The sequence below is a fragment of the Zingiber officinale genome, chromosome 3B (assembly GCF_018446385.1).
Source record: "Zingiber officinale cultivar Zhangliang chromosome 3B, Zo_v1.1, whole genome shotgun sequence".
NCBI lineage: Eukaryota > Viridiplantae > Streptophyta > Magnoliopsida > Zingiberales > Zingiberaceae > Zingiber > Zingiber officinale.
In genome coordinates this window covers 97,360,102-97,381,509 of record NC_055991.1, presented here as the reverse complement: position 1 = coordinate 97,381,509, position 21,408 = coordinate 97,360,102, and the positions used below count along the sequence as shown (strand labels likewise).

Below are 21,408 nucleotides of genomic sequence, written 5' to 3'. Positions count from 1 at the left end.
CAACCGATCACTGACGTCGCTTCCGCCAATGGTTGTCTGTCGTCGACCGTCGGGCGCCACCGGCCGACTAGTCGCCGGTTGGCCGCCGATCGCCACCTAGTGCCATCGACCACCATCGCCGGTCATCGATGTTGCTGTGGCCACTGCCGCTGACCACCACCTCCAGGCACCGTCGATCACTGTCGCCTCCGGCAAAGGTGCGGCGCTCGCAGCCACCGCCACCGTTCGTCGCCTCCAACATAGGTCACAGATATTTTTATCATTTTATAATAATCTAAATTACATTCCTTATAAAAATATCAGACATCAAATAAAAGAATGTAATCATCTTTGTAATCAAAGATTACATACATTACATTACAATTTTAATTATATTACAAGCTTGATTACATTACGTTCAACCAAACGTAGCCTAAATTCTTCTCGTTCCAAACCTCTCTCCTCTCAGCATCTGAGCGATAACCCATGCTTAAATTAGTTAGGCGGGATCCTCTAGTCCGCACTTTGCGGACTAGAGGATGGACCATAGAGGTTAATTGGTTAATTTGGATGGACCACTGATGTGCGTAGATTATATACTCTTTTATGCATGTTTTTACGCATATTTACATACTTTGAGCATGCTTGATCTATGCATTTTTATACTTCCAGCTTTCCTTTTAGCATATTTACTCTTTTGGTTCGGAGATCTGCTTTTTGTGCATTTTCTGTACACAGGAGTCGAAATTGGTGAAGATTATGCGTCCTCGGGCAAGCTTGGAAGTAATTGAAGGGAGAGATCATCAGGTCGTGTACCACACATGGCCGTGTAGTCTTAACAGGAAGGGAAGAGGACATGGCCGTGTGAATCTCACACGGTCGTGTCTTGATTTGAAGAAATCAGAGCAGATGCCTTACATGGCCGTGTGGATCTACACGGCCGTGTGAGGTTTCCAGAGGCCAAGCAGGTGGTGGCCGTGTGCATCACACGGCCGTGTGCATCACACGGCCGTGTGAAGTTTCCAGAGACCAAGCAGGACATGGCCGTGTGCACCACACGACCGTGTAGCATTTCCAGAGAGCAGAAGGGTCCTGGCCGTGTGGTGTCACACGGCCGTGCAGCTTTGGCAGAGAAGGAACTGGACATGGCCGTGTGAATCTCACACGGCCGTATCACGGGGCCGTGTGGCGCCCGATTTCCTCCTCTATTTAAACCCTCCTTCATGAATTGAAAGGGGATCTCTCCCCCTTTGGGAGAAGGTAAGATTTGGTGGTTTCCTCCCAATCTTGGGAGGATTTCTGGGCGATTCAAGGGGAGCTCTTGACGATTTCGGCTCCGGAGCGAGGATTGGATCCGAAGACGAAGCTTCTTCGTAGATAAGTTTTCTCTTTCCCCCTTTTCTTGGTTTCTTGGATTGGGGATTTAAGAAATGCTTGTATTCTTTATTTCTTCGGGTTTTCTTCCTCGATTCATGGAGTAGATCTTGTATTCTAGGATGAAGGGAATATTTGTATGATGGATTGATGTAATCTCTTATGGATTTGTCATTTTCTTGTTTCAATGACATTATCTTGCTTGTATCGATTAGATCTTGAATGATTAATGGTGATTCGTGCTTAATTCTCTATATTCTTGATTAATTGTTTGGATTTCTTATGGACTTTGTAAGATAAACTCTCACTCGATCATCCGAGGGATCCACATGACAGGTGCAAGCCCGTGTAAGGACATTTGAGAGATAATCTTGAAGAGGAAATAGGAATATTCAAGAGAGTAGGATGGATTTTGTGATTAGTTTCTTGTATCTTGATAGATTAATAAGTCGTGGGCTTCTACGTTGATATCCGAGGAAGGCATAATAATAGGTGCACTTCTGTGTAAGGACAACATAGGTTCATGTCTAATTAATCCTATTTAGATACATTTCTCAGTCCTTAGCCGGTTGTTTATTGCAAGAGAGAACCGGCAACTTTCTACATGTTTGGCAATTGAGGGATAAGAATTGGTGAACCATTTACATTCGAGAAATCCTACAAAGAAACCGAAACTTCTAGAATCTCCCTTTATCATAACCCAAAACACTAAATTCTTGTTTGTTGATCTTTAAGATTAGATTTGTTTATCTTTACTTTGCTTTTGAAACGATTGGATAGTTGTTTAGCTAATTCGCATTGAGACATTTCTAGTGCTTATTCCAGTCCCTGTGGATACGATAATCTTTTATATTACTTGCGACATTTCCGTACACTTGCGGAGGCGCCGTTACCGGGGACTGCGCTATAACATTAGGAATTATCAATTGAGTTAGACTAAACATAACTTTTCCTTTTTTTCTTTTGATTTGCATAGTTATAACTAATTGTTAGAATTCTGTTTTCGTAAGTTTTTCCTTTCTTGAATAACATTCTTGACAATTCTTTTTGTTGCAATTCTAATTCTAATTCTAACTTTGCATTCTTGATTTCTAGCACTCTAATCTAACTTTTCTCTGTTTTCTCTTTTGATCTTGTTTCTTTCTTCTTTTCTTTTGTAAACATATCTTGCAATTTTTAGCATATGAATTATTCTAGACATTTTTCTTTTTCCTTTTATCTTTTCTTTCTTGTTTTCATTATGCACTTTCTTTCTTGCAATTTAAATTCTGCATTTGCTTTCTTGCTTTTCATATTGCATTTTATTTCTTGTTTTTGATTCTTGATTTTTAATTTTCTTCTTGAATATCCATGAGCACTAACATGTCAAGCAGGCCCATGAGAAATTTTTCTACACCCTTTTCTGCAAGATTTTTATCTCCTATTGTGCAACCTCAAATTGAAGCAGAAAGTTTCCAACTAGACCCAGAGATAATTTTCATGATACAAGGTCACAAATTTGGAGGAGAAGTATCAGAAAGTCCTTATCTGCATCTTGAAACATTTTTAGAGATTTGTGATTTGGTGAAATGTGAAGGAGTATCAGCAAATGCAGTTCGATTGATGACATTTCCTTTCAGTATCAAGGATAAAGCAAGGACTTGGCTATATTCTCTCTGTCCTCAAAGCATCACAAGTTGGGAACAATTGGAGAAGCAATTTCTGAATCATTTTTTCCCTCCAAGTAGAACGGTGTATATGAGGAATTGCATAACAAATTTTTCTCAGGCATATGGAGAATCATTATTTGAAGCATGGGATAGATTCAAGAGTCTTCAAAGATAGTGCCCTCATCATGGTTTTGAAAAATGGTTGATTTTGCACATATTCTATGGGGGAATTTCTTTCTCAGACAAGACTTTATTGGATTCATCAGCTGGAGGTTCTTTTATGGACAAAAGTGTAGATGAAGCTTATTCGTTAATTGATCAAGTGACATTGAACCTCCATGAATGGTCGAACAAAAGTTGGATGGAATTTCCCTCAGATATTCAAGAAGTGCAAGCCATAAATGTAAGAGAGCCTGTCAAACAAAATGAAATTCAACCACCTAAAAATGTTGAAATTCACAAGTCACAGAGTGAGGAGTTCAAACATTTGGGGGCAAAGCTTGATAGTATTGTTTCAAAATGGTTTAAAGAAGATCCCCTCCTACACAGTCAAGATCTAATGAAAAGTGTGATGATGTTGGGTTGAGAAGTGGCAAAAATCATGAAGAACTTCTGAAGAATGACATGTTTAGAATTGAGGAGAAGAATAATAGAAGATCACAAGAACTCAGTTCCATTTCTCTAGGAAGTTCCCAAAGGCCACAAGTACCTTTCCCTCAATGATTAATCACACCAACATTAGATAAGCAAGTTGGACCTCCTCCAAAAGCTCAAAGGGAATTTGGGAAAAAGGGAGTTCAGTCTTTCCCAGGACCTTCACTAAGGGTTCCTTTTCCACAAAGGTTAGTGGGGGTCAATGAAAATAAAGACTTCGGCAAATCCTATGACACTAATATGGTTGAGTGTAGATTTTTAAATATATATGAAGATGAAGATTTTTCAGATGAGGATTTTATTGATAATGTAGTGGTAAATAAGTTTTCAGATCTACCTCAAAATTTTATAAGGTGTTATAGTGACATTGAATTTTCAGATGATGAATGTGATGTGGTAGATCAACTTAAAACTGTAAGTGAAGTTATTGATCCTCTTGTTATTGATTCTCCTATTGAGGACATAGATGTTGGTTTATTTTTTGATGTATGTGTTGATGATGATGATATGGAAGAATGTGTAGGGAGCTGCGTTGTGGAAGCAGCATCTCAAGGATCACCACCTTTGTCAAGACAACCCTTAGAGGTTTTAAGAATTGATCATGTTGTGGAACAATGTGTAGGGACTTATACAGAGCTAGTAGAGTCTCAAGAATCACCATCATTGATATCATCAACACCTAAGCTAGAGCCAGAACCTTCATTTGATTCAGAGGAAGTCACATCTATATGTTTAGAAATTTCAGGTATTTCTCAACAAAGTAAGGATTGTATTTCTTGTGATCTTTTGGAAAACTTTATGGAGGTACCTATAATTGACTTTGTTGGATGTGATTCAGTTTTTATTACTTATTCATCTTATCTTGATATGGTTCTAGCTCTATACTATATAACATGCTTGTGGGAGATTTGTTTTTCTTTTGGATGTGCAGATTTCACATGGGCCAATAATTGGAAGCTCAATCTGAACCGTCTTCGACCACCTGAAAAAATTTCCAAGAAGACGAAGATGGAGAGAGTTATACTTTACTTTGTAGCTCCTTTGATGAAAGCTCCCTCCATAATAAGAGCCCTTGGTAGGAGGGTTCTAAAATATCTTACCCCTCCAAGAGCAAGATTTAGATGAATCTAATGAGGTGGTCGAGCTAATGACCTTAAACAAGCGCTTCTTGGGAGACAACCCAAGTTCATTTTCCTTATTTTCTTTTATGTCTTTAGTTCTCTCTTTATAATAAACATGTATCCTCTACTTAATTTTTCTTGTCTATCTTATTGTTGTAGAATTCAAAGTTGTGGAGGAATGTGAGTATTGGATGGAGGAGTATCTTTAAAAACATGAATGTCAACCATTTGGAGCTCATCACTTGGTAACTTCTCTTAAAATCTCCTCCACATTGTTTTTAGTTTTCATTGGGACAATGAAAAATTTAAGTCTGGGGGGATGCATTAGATGCATTTGATTTGCTTTGTTTGTTTTTGTTTTTGCTTATGTCTTGCATTTTGTTTTGATTTTTTGTGGCATACATCTTGAGAACATTAAAACTTCACTTATATGCTTTCTTGGATTCAAGTGAAATGTTAGCACGATTATTGTCTTGATTCATGATGTTCGAATGATGCTAGTAGTAAACTTTGTGTAGTTCTTTTTCTATCTTGGGAAGCATTAATAAGCTAAGAATCTTATGGTGATGAGTTTTAGTTTTGGTTCAACCTTAAGGATTTTATCTTCACTACACTTGTGCTTGATGCTTGAATAGTTGATGTCATTGAAATAGTCATGATTCATCTTGTTTGCTTAGTACTTGGTTTCCATGGTGATTTCTCAACTTTCATTTTGGTTACTGGATGAGGCTCAAATCATTAAAGCTCATTTGGAAAAATCAAAATATCCCAACATGTGTGCTAAAAGTACATTTGTGAATAAGTTTTGCACAATGCAAACACTTAAAAAAATAAATAAATAAGGGATATAAAAAATAGTTGTCATGAGTGGAATCTAGCAAGTCACCCCTTTGAGACCGAGTTAGGTTACTGGGGAAATGACTGCTTAGCTTCCCTTGAGATTGAGCACACCTTTGAGACCTTGGGTTAGTTGAGAAATATGAACCAAGTGAATGGTGAGTAAGTGCCTATCACTGGTTACTTGTCTTTCACTGGAAACATTAGGAATTCAAATTTGATGACGACTTGACTAGGACATGGATTGAAACTTGAAGGGTGTTGAGTTACTTTTACACTGTGCACAAGATTCTTATGCTTGAACCATACTTTACTTGTTCCCATGATCACGCTTGTTAATGAAACTTTTTGATAGAATTAGGAAAGTGCACTAGGTTTTATGAATGTGTTGTAGAACATATGAATTTAGACTGCAGCATTTTGCTTGAGGACAAGCAAAGGTTTAAGTCTGGTGTTGTGCGTAGATTATATACTCTTTTATGCATGTTTTTACGCACATTTACATACTTTGAGCATGCTTGATCTATGCATTTTTATACTTCCAGCTTTCCTTTTAGCATATTTACTCTTTTGGTTCGGAGATCTGCTTTTTGTGCATTTTCTGTACACAGGAGTCGAAATTGGTGAAGATTATACGTCCTCGGGCAAGCTTGGAAGTAATTGAAGGGAGAGATCATCAGGCCGTGTACCACACATGGCCGTGTAGTCTTAACAGGAAGGGAAGAGGACATGGCCGTGTGAATCTCACACGGCCGTGTCTTGATTTGAAGAAATCAGAGCAGATGCCTTACATGGCCGTGTGGATCTACACGACCGTGTGAGGTTTCCAGAGGCCAAGCAGGTGGTGGCCGTGTGCATCACACGGCCGTGTGAAGTTTCCAGAGACCAAGCAGGACATGGTCGTGTGCACCACACGGCTGTGTAGCATTTCCAGAGAGCAGAAGGGTCCTGGCCGTGTGGTGTCACACGGCCGTGCAACTTTGGCAGAGAAGGAACTGGACATGGCCGTGTGAATCTCACACGGCCGTGTCACGGGGCCGTGTGGCGCCCGATTTCCTCCTCTATTTAAACCCTCCTTCATGAATTGAAAGGGGATCTCTCCCCCTTTGGGAGAAGGCAAGATTTGGTGGTTTCCTCCCAATCTTGGGAGGATTTCTGGGCGATTCAAGGGGAGCTCTTGACGATTTCGGCTCCGGAGCGAGGATTAGATCCGAAGACGAAGCTTCTTCGTAGATAAGTTTTCTCTTTCCCCCCTTTTCTTGGTTTCTTGGATTGGGGATTTAAGAAATGCTTGTATTCTTTATTTTTCGGGTTTTCTTTCTCGATTCATGGAGTAGATCTTGTATTCTAGGATGAAGGGAATATTTGTATGATGGATTGATGTAATCTCTTATGGATTTGCCATTTTCTTGTTTCAATGACATTATCTTGCTTGTATCGATTAGATCTTGAATGATTAATGGTGATTCGTGCTTAATTCTCATTCTTGATTAATTGTTTGGATTTCTTATGGACTTTGTAAGATAAACTCTCACTCGATCATCCGAGGGATCCACGTGACAGGTGCAAGCCCGTGTAAGGACGTTTGAGAGATAATCTTGAAGAGGAAATAGGAATATTCAAGAGAGTAGGATGGATTTTGTGATTAGTTTCTTGTATCTTGATAGATTAATAAGTCGTGGGCTTCTACGTTGATATCCGAGGAAGGCATAGTAATATGTGCACTTCTGTGTAAGGACAACATAGGTTCATGTCTAATTAATCCTATTTAGATACATTTCTCAGTCCTTAGCCGGTTGTCTATTGCAAGAGAGAACCGGCAACTTTCTACATGTTTGGCAATTGAGGGATAAGAATTGGTGAACCATTTACATTCGAGAAATCCTACAAAGAAACCGAAACTCCTAGAATCTCCCTTTATCATAACCCAAAACACTAAATTCTTGTTTGTTGATCTTTAAGATTAGATTTGTTTACCTTTACTTTGCTTTTGAAATGATTGGATAGTTGTTTAGCTAATTCGCATTGAGACATTTCTAGTGCTTATTCCAGTCCCTGTGGATACGATAATCTTTTATATTATTTGCGACATTTCCGTACACTTGCGGAGAGCGAACAACCACACACCTGATAAACAGATGGGATCCATCTAAAACAACCAATCAATGTAGTGGTCTATCCTCTGGACCGTAAAGTGTGGTCCAAAGGATCCACTCTCTATATTAGTTGGTTGCCAATTTACCAAATAATTTAAGTCTGGTTGTTCCCTCGGGGAGATATAGTGGTTAGTATATAAGGTGTTATTTACTTGAGATCTGGAATTTGAATCTCAGCATAGTCTAGGTAAATACCTCGCTCATGCACCAGTCACTATTCTAAGGACTAGTAGCCACCCGTTATTACCTCCTCCGTTTTGGCCCTAGGATGGGTTGCCGGGGGCATTGGGGGCGAGCACAATCATCTTTTGCCAACCTAATTTAAGCATGGGTCCCTTTGATAACTGAATTTACCTTTCTTCATATCCGTAAGATCGGCTCTAAGACAGCCGCTGAAGTGGCGGATCCACCTAATTTAAGCATGGGTCGGGGATAGTGATTGTAGTGGAGTCCGCCTATATTCTTGCCAATTTGGATTCCTATTGAACTGCTTCTCAATGACGTGAGGTAGTCATGAGGGGGCCGCTAATGTGGCAATACCATGTTCTAATTTAAGCATCGATCTAGCCCCTAGTATAGTTGAGGTGATAAGTGGATGGATATTTGTCACTTGAGTTTGAGGGGTCGAAACCTCAGGATTAGCGGAGCGTAAATCTCTACACCCCGTATAATTCACCCTCATCTACTTGTCTCCTCAGTCATCATAATTTACCTCCTCTATGTTAATCCTAGGGCGAGCTGATGGGGGCACTAGGGCTGAGCGCTTCGCCTTTTCTCACTAATTTAGGCATCAATCAAACGTTCTTTTTCTACCTTGTTTTGGGTTGTTTGTCATCTATTTAAAAAACCTTTGAGATGACTCAATTTCGACACACCCAAAGTTTGAGATTGCCCGATAGACATATCGAGATGAATGCTCAAAAGACATATCTCTTTTCCATTTTACCCCTCTAACAAAGCTAACTTTTTCTCTTTCTATTTTTTTCCCTCTGTTCTTTGCCTGTAACAACTTTTCTCTTTTTTTCTCTTTTCTCTTAAATTAAATTAAACTTTCTATTGGTGCAGAGAACTCCATAATCAAACTTATGTTTTGATGTTGTCAAAAATTCAAGTTACGTCTTATTATTATCTGATGAATTGATCAAGTATGTAAGAAGCTCAACTTGGAAAGTCCTAGTAGGTCAGCTGGATCTGATACTAGGAAAGGAAAGTCTCAACAGATCATGGAACTAGGCAGGAAATCCAAATGGGTCAAGTGGACCTGACATCTAACAGGTGGACTCGGTAGGTCTGGAGGACCCGATATCGAGTTAAGTGGAAACCCTGGCAGCCGATCCGATGATGAGCAATTAAGTCGAAACAGTTCTGGAGGACCCGATATCTAGCAGGTAAGTTGAGGTAAACTACTGAGGTAGTGAAGTGAGGTCGTGTCCTATTATGGACAAACCTTGGTACTCATCTGACTAAAAAAAACGACGAAAGTTTCTAAGTTGAAATCAGGACAATCATTGTTGTCTCATTCATGCATACTATATTTACACTAATCTTGCTCTACATATTTATAGTTTAACTCTGTTTTACAGGGTAAATATTATTTTTATTTACTAGCACTATTTTGCAGAAAAAGTTATTCCCAATGGAACAAAGGCGTTCAATTGACGAATCCATGGAATATCGGAATAGCGAGATTTGATTTAGAATACAAAAGGAATTTTCAGTTAAGTTGACGAATAAGGGTGATCAGTCGACGGATCAGTTTATTTCCAGAATTAAACAAGATTCGAATTAGAGTACAAATGACAAAAAGATGTTCAGTCGACATAAAGATCTTGATCCGTCGATGGAACAACAAGATTTCTGCAATTGAACGGATTGGATCAATGCAAATAAGGAAGGAACAGAGGATCAATAGATAGATAGAGTAATCAGCTGATGAATCAGTTTAGTAGACGGAACCTCTGATCAGTCGATGGAACAAGACCTATAAAAGAAACCCTCAAGCTCCAAGCCAAAGGCAACCTCCTGCTTTTCAATTTACTATTGCGCTCATTCTCTACTCGTGCAAGCTACAACTACTATTATGCAGAGAGGTTTTCGACAACCTGCACTACTTCTTAGATTCATCATTGTTCGTATACTTTTACTTGCACTTTGTACTCTCATTTGTAATATCAGTTTATCATTTAGTGGATTACCCAACGAAAGTGATAGATGATCACGGACCTTAGAGTAGGAGTAGGCTGAGCTCCGAACCAAGTAAAAAAGAGACGTGTTTTTTATTTTTATTTTTTTATTTTTTACTTTATTCCGCTGCTTACTTTAAGTGTTTACAAAAGATAAGAAAAGTTTTTAAAGCTACAAGACCCCCCCCCCCCCTTCTCTCGTTCTTTCATGATCCAACAATTGCTAGTAGAGTAAAGCTGCTATGAAAAGACTTAACAGTCTTCCTAATATTTTTTTAATCTTTTCTTTAAAATAATTTTCGAACAAAATTTTTATTATGCCTTTTGTCGATTTTTCATTTATCCATTTCTCAATTAATTCTTTTCTTGTACTCTAATCCCAATACGAAGTCTTGAAAATCTTGGTTAATTTTTCTATTATACAAGAATGGTAAAATCTCACCAAGAAGGCTACAACACTATTTGTCCATCTCTCTTCAATGGAGAAGACTTAAGCTACTAGAAGATGAGGATGGAATGCTTTTTGAAGTCCGACATCGATATATGGTTTAGTATTAAAAAGGAGTATAAACCACCAAGCAAAAATGAAGAACCACTAGATCCAGAAGATTGAGATCAAGAAATAAAGAAGAAGACTCAGATTGACTACTAAGCAATGAACACCCTCCAGTGTAGTTTAACAAAGGAAGAGCTAAATCGAGTCGGCACCTTCGAAAATACTAAAGAACTATGGGACGAATCTTCATCGGAGGAGTTGGATATGGAAGAACCAAAGCAATCAAGTCATCTTACACTTATGACAATGAACGAAGGATCTGAGTCATAGTACGAATTCGAGTCTGAGTCTGAGTCAAGCCATGAATTCATATCCATTTCAAAAGGACCAAAAAAGGTAAATTTATTTTTAGAAGTTCAAATGCGCAAAGTTATTAAGTGTTTATTTAAGAAATTGACTAAATCCGAGGCTCAGAATGATTTACTACTTAAGGAAGTCAACTACCTTAAGGAGAAAGTGAACTTGAATCCCTCAACTGACTATGTTCAAGAGGGAACTTCAACTCAAGTTGTAAAACTTGAGAAAGAAAATTCTAACTTGAAAGGACAAGTAGAAGGACTCGAGAAAATGTTGGAAAAGTTCAACTTGGGCTCAAAGTATTTGAATATGATGCTTGGATCTCAAATAAGATGTGTACAATAAATCTGGATTTAGACTTGAAGTTAACTCAAATAATAAATCCTAAATGTCTCTGTTAAGTTAAAATGTTAGAAACCTAGTCTAAGCATGGATTTTAAAAACTTCTCTAATAAAGCAAGTAAGACCAAACCAATACTATGTACCAAAAATAATATTTATTACTTAAAACATAAAATCGATATTTCTGGGGGAGGCGACAAACTAGTTATCACCTTAATAACTTAACCTACCCGTTTGAGTATTTAGGACTAGTAATATTAGAGAAAATTTTAACTTAGTTCTAGAAGAGATTGAGATGATAGTAGGTCAGGAAAGCTAAGTCGAAAGCATGTCTAGGAGAATTATATATAGGGCTGTAAACAAGTCGAGCCGAGTCGAGCTTTGGGGTGTTCAAGCTTGTTTGATAAGATAACCGAGCCGAGCCGAGCTTAAAATGAACCAAGCTTAAAATGAACCAAGCTTTTGAAATGGGCATTCAAGCTTGGCTTGGTTTATTTTTTATGAGCTTGAACTTGTTTGAAACTTGGCTTGAGCCTGGTTCGTTTAGATGTTATCAAGCTCTCAATTCAAGCTTGGTTGGAGCTTGATTCGAGCTTGGCTTGAGCTTGGCTTGAGCTTGGTTTGAGCTTGGTTCGTTTAGATGTTATCAAGCTCTTAATTCAAGATTGTTTGATTGTTTGAAACTTTTAATTGTTTGATTAATTATTAAGATTGATAATTTAAATTTATTTTATTTTATTTTATTTTATTATTTATTTAGCATATTAAAAGAGTTTTATTAATAAATATGGTTCATGAACAGTGTTCACGAACGTTAACGAACTGAACATATATGTGTTCAAGCTTGTTTGTTTAGCTTAACGAGCTGTTCAAGTTTGTTTGTTTAATTAATCTTATGTATATTGAATGAACATAAACAAACTCTTATCAAGCTGAACACCAAACTTGTTCATGAACGCTTGATTCATTTGTAGCCCTAATTATATGTATTTAATCTAGTACAATCAGCTTAGTGAAATTAACTGAAGTTGCCCCTATCTAGTCTAAACTAGTTGAACTAAGACTTAGTATTAAGTTCTTTGGGTAAGACTATTTCGAGAAGTATTAAAAAAGTGGTCTACCGTGATATTTAAGAAGGTCATATGTCTCGTCACTAACTAAAAACTTATTCTTAAGAACCTTGCTTGATTGACCCAAAGTTAAGTCTGAAATCAACATCAGTTAAAATTATCACTTAACTAAACTAAACTAAATTTTAAAAATAAACTAAACTAAATTTACATTAAACAATTTGAAATTAATTAATTAATAAATTACTTGATCCTAGATTAATTAATCAACCACTTAAATTAATCAATTCGAAACTAATCTTAATTTATCCTTAATGTTTAACTTAAATAATTCAATAATCTGAAGTTAATTATGAAAATAATTTATCAACTTTATTTTAATCCAAAAATTTATTAATAAACAAATTTATTAATAATCCAAAACAACAACTTTAATTTAATCAAAACTTAAAACAATTTAATTTAATTAATAATTCATAATTAGTTTAATTCAAAATCTGATTACGTACATAAAATAAAACTTAATTATCAACTTAACTTTATTGTTTGAAAGTTTAATCTATACTCATAGCCGTAACTTCCATAAGAGTCGTAACTTCCATAAGACCATAGAGGCAACCGCCTCAGGGCCCAGCTCAATGAAGGACCCATTTTTTTTAATTATACTAAAAAAAAATGAGAGACATGGATCTTAAATGGCCGTTAAACCTATTCTCATGGCTCCGAGGCATACACCGTCGTATGACTTTTCTTTGCATGTAATTTCTTCTCCGGTGTTGCTCTTCTTTGCATGCGATTTTTTCTACAACATTCTTTCTACCAAGGCACGGATCTACCGAATAAGAGGTAATCATAATCTTCTTCTTCGACCATCTTCTTCGTCTTGCAACACGTGACACTAATTGTAACCTAATTGTGCAACAATGATCATTTGTGTGACCTAATCGCATTGATTCTCGCAGTGGTTATCTCACTCGACGCGAGCTGATGGTTGTTCTTTGCTCGTGTGACATAATTGCGTAGCACGGGGTTGTCACACGCTATCTCAGTCGCTTGTGGCAACTGTAACGTAATTGCATGGCGGTCACTGCTTATCGTCTTACTACTGTTTACGGCCACTGCATTGCTCTCAGTATTACAGGATACACTAAATGGACTATCAATATTATCGATTGAGGAAGAAAGTGTTCGACAATTAAATTATACAGATTTAATAAATTTTTTTATCTTTAAAACATCTAGACGAGTAGTGTTTATATAATTATTTTAAATATTTATTAACTTTTTATTGATGTAATATATTTATTTTTAGTTTATTTATATATTTAGTATATATGTTATTTGTAAATTAAATTTTATTATTAGTTATCGTAGTAAAAGAGTCACTTTTTAATATGCACTTCAGGCCCCGTCGAACACAGGTACGACTATGTCTATACTCAATTAATTATTAACTATGCAAACTGATCCATTAAGTTTATATTAATCCTAATTAATTTAAAATCTAATAAAATCAACTAAACTAACTTAATTCAATTTAATCAGTTAACCCTTAATTAAACAAATTATTTAAATGTAAAATTAACAATTAAAGTTAAATTTAATTAATTAACTTAATCAATTAATCTAATATAAGTTAATGAATCAATTATTCTTAATTAATAAATTCATAATTAATTACTAATCCTAAATTAATTTGAAATTAATTAAGTTTAACTTAACCAAAGTAATTAAATTAATTAATTTAAAAAAATTAACTTAATTAATTTTAAATTAATCCAAAATTAATTAATTAACTTTAATAATTAACCTTAATAATTCTAAATTAATTAATCTTAAATTCAATATAAATTAAATTAATCCAAAATAAATCAGGAACTAAATAATTCAATAAACACTATTTATTTATTTATTTTGAACAATAACTAAACCATTAATTCTTATTTAATTCAAAATTAATTAACAATGTTAACTTAATTAATCTTAATCTAATCAATTTAACTTTATAAATCTAATTAATCCAAAATTCAAATTAATCAAAATCTAATTCTCAACTTAATCAACTTAATTAATTCAGAAATTATTTAATTTAATACGAAATTAATCCAAGTTAAATGAACTTAATAATTTCAACAAATCTAATTTAACCCAAAATTAACTTAAACTCAATTAATAAATTTAATCCAAAATTACTTTTAACTTAATTAATCCAAAATTAAGTTTAATTTTATCTTGATCTAATTAATTAAGTTTAACTTAAATTAATTCATAATTAATTTTAAATTTTAATTTGAAATCAATTTTGAATTTAATCTTAACAAATTGAGTAACCCAAAATTAATTAACATTTTAATTCAAAAATTAATTGATGAATTCAATCAAAAATCAAATGAAGAATCTTAATAAATAAAATTTCAGAAAATCATTTCACACAATCATAAGGTTAGCATATTTGAAAATCTAGAATAGGTGAGTGATCTTGTTCGAAATCGGTGAAGGCGATGAGCTAGACATATGGCTTTACTGCTGACTCAATGAAGACTATGCGTTGTCGTGCAACACTAGGAGTGTTAGTACCGGATCAGGGAAGGAGTCCCTAGCAATTAACCCACCGATGCTCAAGTTAGTACTCAATTTTAAAAAATGAAGTTGTGAACTGTAGCAAAAGGCGTGTGCAAAAAAGAAGCATCGCATACTTCTGCTTATAGATGGAGACCCCCTTTTATATATAGTGTTACTGTTGCATTATGTACGCATCTCAAAGCATTAGCACATTTCCCAGAGCTTTTCCTAAGAAATGACAAGTCATAAAGTGCCCCTGGCACCTTTCCTTAAACAAACCTGTCAATCTCTGTGACTTGATAGGTTGGAAGCTTCCAAAGGATAATTTGCCATTGGAATATTCTCTGTCTTTTTCGGCATAAACTTCCAAAAGAGTATGATATAACATGTAGCTGGGTCCTGCCGTAGGCCGACCAGCAGCCTCTCAGCCGATAAATCGCCAGCTCGGCTAGGCCATGCAGAATGCAGCTACCGATCTGTTGTTCACTCGACCTTCATGTTGTTAAAGAGGTGCGTTGTGTCAGATCGGCCCTTAGATCTGATTGGTAAGGACGATGGGTCGGGTAAATTAGTACTTAGCTCTAAACTTCATCTGCAAGTTGCGGAGGACGACCTTTTTAGATGGTCTAGCCGACCCTTCATGTTCGACCGGCACTACGAGCTCGCTCGGCCAATCTTGTATGGTCAGCAGTCTCTAGGTCCGTCCGACTCTGTGAATTTGACCATTTGACTTTGACCTCCACATTAACTGGTCCTCGTTGCTTGAACCCGCTTTTCGAGAGCTTATCTTTATCACTATTTCACATGTCTTCCCCTCAAGTCTAGTCGAAGGAGGCTACAACTCCGACAGACTGGACACTTAGCATTTTTTGCAACTCCCCTTTTCGATCGGGCACCTTGCTGTCTGGGCTTCCGCTAAACTTAAACGATTATTACTCTTATTTACAAATCCTAAGGGAACTCTTTTCTTCTCGGTCGGGCGACTCCGAGGTTGATGTCGCTCGGATCAAATGTTAGTGATACTTAGTTGTTTGTTATCTCTTTTCTCCTCTTTTTCCTGTGCTACTTCCCATATTTATAGTGTCTTTTAATTACTACTGATGTCATCCTGAGAATTTGAGTGATTTTTTAGAAATCACTCAAATCCTTTGCCATTAATGCAAAGCATGTCGAGCGTGCTTTATTAGGGTTGCAAGGTTACAAACATAGTCTCACATTGAAAACACATAGGAAAGATCATGGGTTTATAAGAGAAAAGATATTTCCATTGGAATGAGACCTTTTAGGTAGAGCCAAGAGAAAAACCATGAGGGTTTAGGCCCAAAGTGGACAATATCATACCATTATGGAGATATCTAAATTCTTTTCGATCCTGTATTAGAGCCCGGACTGCAGAAGGTTTAACCGCCGACTGTGCACAAGAGCTATGGTCTGATTGAACCATGTGAGTACAATATTGACCTCGAGCAAAGAAAGTGGGAGCTCCTATGTTTGGATCAAGAGAACTAGACACCAAGTAAGAAGTCCTAGTTGCGGCTAGGCAAGGAAATCCTAGCAGGTCGGGTGGATCGAGGGGCAGGAAGATCTGGTGGGTCAAGGATCAGACGTGGAAAGTCTATGGTCCTTTGTTTGAGGGGGGAATTGTTGGGGTTGTAAGGTTGCAAGCATAGTCCCACGTTGAAAACACATGGAAAAGATCATGAGTTTATAAGAGAAAAGATATCTCCATTAGAATGAGACCTTTTGAGTAGAGCCCAAGAGCAAAACAATGAGGCTTAGGCCCAAAGTGGACAATATCATACAATTGTGGAGATATCTAAATTCTTTTCGATCCTACATACTTTTTCATCATGCGCCTGTTGATCATTTCCATTCCTTATTAATGCCACTTATGATTGACTGCCATGTGTCACACTTTCGTACCGCCTAATGTTCGATGTGACAAACGACTATTGGGATTCGATGCGATAGCTATTTTTTAAATTTTGATAGCCCACATTAAGTCTCGTTTTACTAAACCCTTGATTGGATGACTCTAAATAATCGACGACAGATTTTGTAAGGACTTCGTTTCTCCTCGTTCTGTGTTGCCTTCGTCTTCATTTTCGTTTGTTCCTTTGCTCTTTGTTTCTCATCGTCGGTGATTCATGTCCAGTAAGTTCCTTCTCCTTTCCACTTTCAATTTTCGATTTTCATCTTTCGTCTTCTCCTCCGTATAGCGCGCTCTCTTTCTCTGCTTGTTGCCATACTAGGCCTATGGTACACCTTCACCTTGTCGGACTTCAATGGCAACGAGATTGATTAGATAAACCTCATATATCATATTTCCTTCGACCATAAACTTGTCATTTCTTCTGCCTATGACCGTCCCCACACCACTCCTGAGGGTTTCCTAACTTTCTTAAGGACCAACTTTATGTTGGCCTCCGTTTCCCAATCCACCCATTTTTCTCCGAAGTTTGTAGATACTTTCACATTTCGCTACATCAACTAGTACCCAACTCCTTTAGGCTACTGTGCAAAGTGATAATATTATTCTATTTGTATAGGGTTCCTCTTAATTTTTGTATTTTTCACTATTTTTATTACCCTAAGAAATCCGAATCGAGCGTCTTCCTCTTCCAAGCTCAGGTCAACTATTGGAGTTGCAAGGTTGCAAACATAGTCCCATATTGGAAACACATGGAATAGATCATGGGTTTATAAGAGAAAAAGATATCTCCATTGGCATGAGACCTTTTGGGGAGAGCCCAAGAGCAAAGCCTTGAGGGTCTAGGCCCAAAGTGGACAATATCATGCTATTGTGGAGATATCTAAATTCTTTTCGATCCAACAATTGGTATCAGAGCCCGGACTACCAGAAGGTTTAATCGCCGACTGTGTACAAGAGCTATGGTCTGATTGAGTCATGTGGGTACAATATTGACCTCGAACAAAGAAAGTGGGGGATCCTATATTCGGATCAAGAGGACCAGACACCAGGCAGGAAGTCCTAGTTGCGACTAGGCAAGGAAGTCCTAGTAGGTCGGGTGGACCGAGGGGCAGGAAGACCTGGTGGGTCGAGGATCGGACGTGGGAAGCCTATGGTCCTTTGTTTGAGGGGGGGATTGTTGGGGTTGCAAGGTTGCAAACATAGTCCCATATTGGAAACACATGGAATAGATCATGGGTTTATAAGAGAAAAAGATATCTCCATTGGCATGAGGCCTTTTGGGGAGAGCCCAAGAGCAAAGCCATGAGGGTCTAGGCCCAAAGTGGACAATATCATGCTATTGTGGAGATATCTAAATTCTTTTCGATCCAACATCAACATCGTGTATTTTGATAAGATGCCCTTCTCCAACAAGGGCGAGAAACCCCAATATTTCTACATCCAACTTTCTGGCCGGACTGCCTTCCCGACCGCTGACAAATGCAGCTACCCAACTCCCTCTAGTTGGGAAGATATCAGTGGGAGACGACCTACCTCCAAGCAGCGGTGCAGCTAACTGGCCTAAAATATAACATACACAAGCTGCTGCTGGAAGGTGTTTGTATATGTTCGGGCTTAGTCTTGTTCGCACCCAACTGCCCTGCACTTTTGGTGTGCAACTTTTCCTTCCCCTGTTTTTGGATCTAACTAATTTTTTCTTTTCTTTAGTAGCTAAAGTGATATTTAAGACTTTACTCAATGACTCCACTAAGTTAACTGATGGAGAGCCAAAAGCTTGTGGAGTTGCTAAGTTGGAGAGCTATGGACTATTGCCGGTCGGGACCTCGGAAGCATAGACTGGTGAAGGAGAAGCGAGCAGAGTAGCAGGGAGTGACACTGCTACCAACATTAGAGAGCTACCTCCTGAGCGGCCTTCCTTGGTGCCCATAGCGGTGCCTTTAGAGTCAACGACCTTTGCCGAGCCCTTGGTTCAGCGCCAACACTGCAAAAGACTCCGAACGAAAGCTGTTGTCCGCTTGGCAACTTCTGTCCCCCAAACCTCTACCGCCATGTCTACACAATGACCACCATCTGAGCAGGGAGAGAGCTCCACTTCTGCCGCCCCCGAGAGAGCAACTAGTGGACCAACTCCCCCATCCTTCGACCGGACGCCTTCCCTCTCCGAGCTGCCATTCGATGCAATCGTCATACAACCTCTATCTTATCTTCTGCCTATGTCAGCTGGCCCTACGACCCCTTTCTCCACCATCCACTCTACTCTAATGTCAAAATCTAAGGGCAAGGTCAACTCAAATCCAATCGGCTTCAGTTCACACAAGTATATAATAGCCATCCTTACATTGTCAACTGACGAGTGGCGTTACCCCAATCAGAGAAGTCACACGCCCTTGAGCATAAGATAAGGATTCATGGTCCCTTGGCCCAGACCTGGGCGGAAGCCAGAGCCAGGGTGATGACCATTCCCCCTGATGAGTTGGCCAATCGATTCAACCAAAATTCTGTGGGCGTAAGTTCGTGTAATATTTTAAATAATTATATTTTCTACTCAGCTCGGCCTAATCAATGTCTTTATGTACCAGTTTTGGGTGGAAAACATTGCTATCTACCAAAGGCTAACCCAATTAGACCATGAGCTCAAGCAGGCGCAAACCCCAATCGGGGATGTGGGCACTTCCCAGTCCTTGATCGAACGCTTAACTGCAGAGGCTGCCCAATTGAAGGAGGACTTGGAGAAGCAGTCCGACCAGCTCCTTAGTCCCGAGCGGGCATTGATCGTGGAGAAGAAAAAAAAACCATGATCAACTCATCGAGCTGGAGAAGCTAAGGAAACAAGCCCATAATTTTAAAGCAAAGATCAACTCGGCAAACACCTAGAAGGTCAGGGTCATCGAAGACTTGAACATTAAGAACAAGGAGGCTCGGGTCTTAGCAAAGAAATTGGAGGAGACCAAGGCAACTCTGGCCATGGAGCAAGTTGGTCGTACTACAGAGCAGGCGAGCCACGAACTCTTGCTCGGCAAGCGATGAAGGATAATTGACCTAAAAGACACTGAACTGCAAGCATTAAGGGCCGAAGTTGCTAAATTCAAGGAGGAGGAGCCTAGCTGGCTGGAAGCCCACAGGGTGGAGTATCTCTGCTCAAGGGATTTTAATCAGCTACTGACTGACTGAACCATCAAGCTATTTGGCTATGGTATTGATGGAACAACCAAACAGCTAAAGGAGGGTGGTTGTCTCTCCGTTGAGGTTCCTCCAACCTTTATCAAAAGGTAGAAGATTTTGGAGGTGCTCCCAGATGATGTGATTGCAAACCTTGCGTAGTGTTTCATTAAGTTTATTAATAGTTTCTTGCAGCAGTCAAGTAACTCTGTAAAAATCTTCTAAGTTTGATGCGACACATTCTACATTTTAGAGCTCTCAATCCGTGGATGCACTAATTTATAGTTTACTTCTTTTCGTCTCTGAGACTTAGCTTTCTCGATCTACTCAAGCAATACTATAAAGAGCTTCTACCGTAGCAGTCTTTTGGTTTCTAGGAGAGTTTCCACACTTAACAGCGAGAACAAGTTTACTTGTAACTCATCTACTCAGCTTGACTCCCTAAGACTTGGTCATTGAATAGGCTTTTTATGAGATGGACAATCGACTCACTTAAGCATGATAGCATGTTCACTTATAACTCGTCCGAATAGCACAAGAGTCTGGGACACTTGGCGCTAGAGCTAAGTTGGCTTATAATTCAGCCAAAGGGTGCAAGAGTCTGGGACACTTGGCATGAGAGCTAAGCTTGCTTATAACTCGGCTAAATGGCATGAGAGTTTGAGACACTTGGCGTGAGAGCTAAGCTCTCTTATAACACGGCCGAACGACGCGAGAGTCTGGGACACTTGTCTCGAGAGCTAAGCTCGCTTATAACTTGGCCGAATGACACATTAGTTTGGAACACTTAGGCATGAGAGCATGCTCACTTATAACTTGCCCGAACGGTGTGAGAGTCTGGGACACTTTGTGAAAGAGCTAAGTTCACTTATAAATTAGCCAAACGACGTGAGAGTCTGGGACACTTAACATGAGAGCTAAGCTCACTTATAACTCGGTTGAACAGCGTGAGACTCTGGGACACTTGGTGCGAGAGCTAAGCTCACTTATAACTTGGTCGAACGGCGCAAGAGTCTGGGACACTTGGGGCCAGAGCTAAGCTTGCTTGTAACTAAGTCGAACAGCGCAAGAGTCTGAGACACTTGGCACGAGAGCTAAGCTCGCTTATAACTCGGCATAACGACGCGAGAGTTTAGGACACTTAATTATTTTTTACTTAAACATTCCTTCTTTCATAAAATAAATATTTTTATAATTTACATAAATTTAGCGTAAACTTACTTTCTGACTCGATAGAGCTACAGATGGTGTGCGCTCTATGGGCAATCCAGGTTTCTTCCACTTTCATTCTACAAATAATAAGGTCCTGAACTGAGCTTCTGTATCACTTTATATGGTCTGCCCCAATGGAGCCTCTAACTTGTTGACATCATCCACCGGTTTAATTCTCTTCCATATTAAGTCATCGACCTGGAAAGATCTTAGAATAACTCTCCGATTGTAATTTCACTTAATTCTGTACGCTATTGGCCGAGCGGTTGCTTTATCTCTAATTTCTTCTACTAAGTGTTGGGACCTTGATGTCCACTAGAGGGG

General features: G+C 38.4%; 1 non-coding gene across 1 annotated transcript; it reads right to left on the bottom strand.

Moving 5' to 3' along the window:
- Positions 1-3,088: 3,088 nt before the first annotated feature.
- LOC121968764 lies at positions 3,089-3,194 on the bottom strand. Its single transcript, XR_006108301.1, has one exon. It is a non-coding gene; the product is annotated as a small nucleolar RNA R71 (small nucleolar RNA).
- Positions 3,195-21,408: the final 18,214 nt, after the last annotated feature.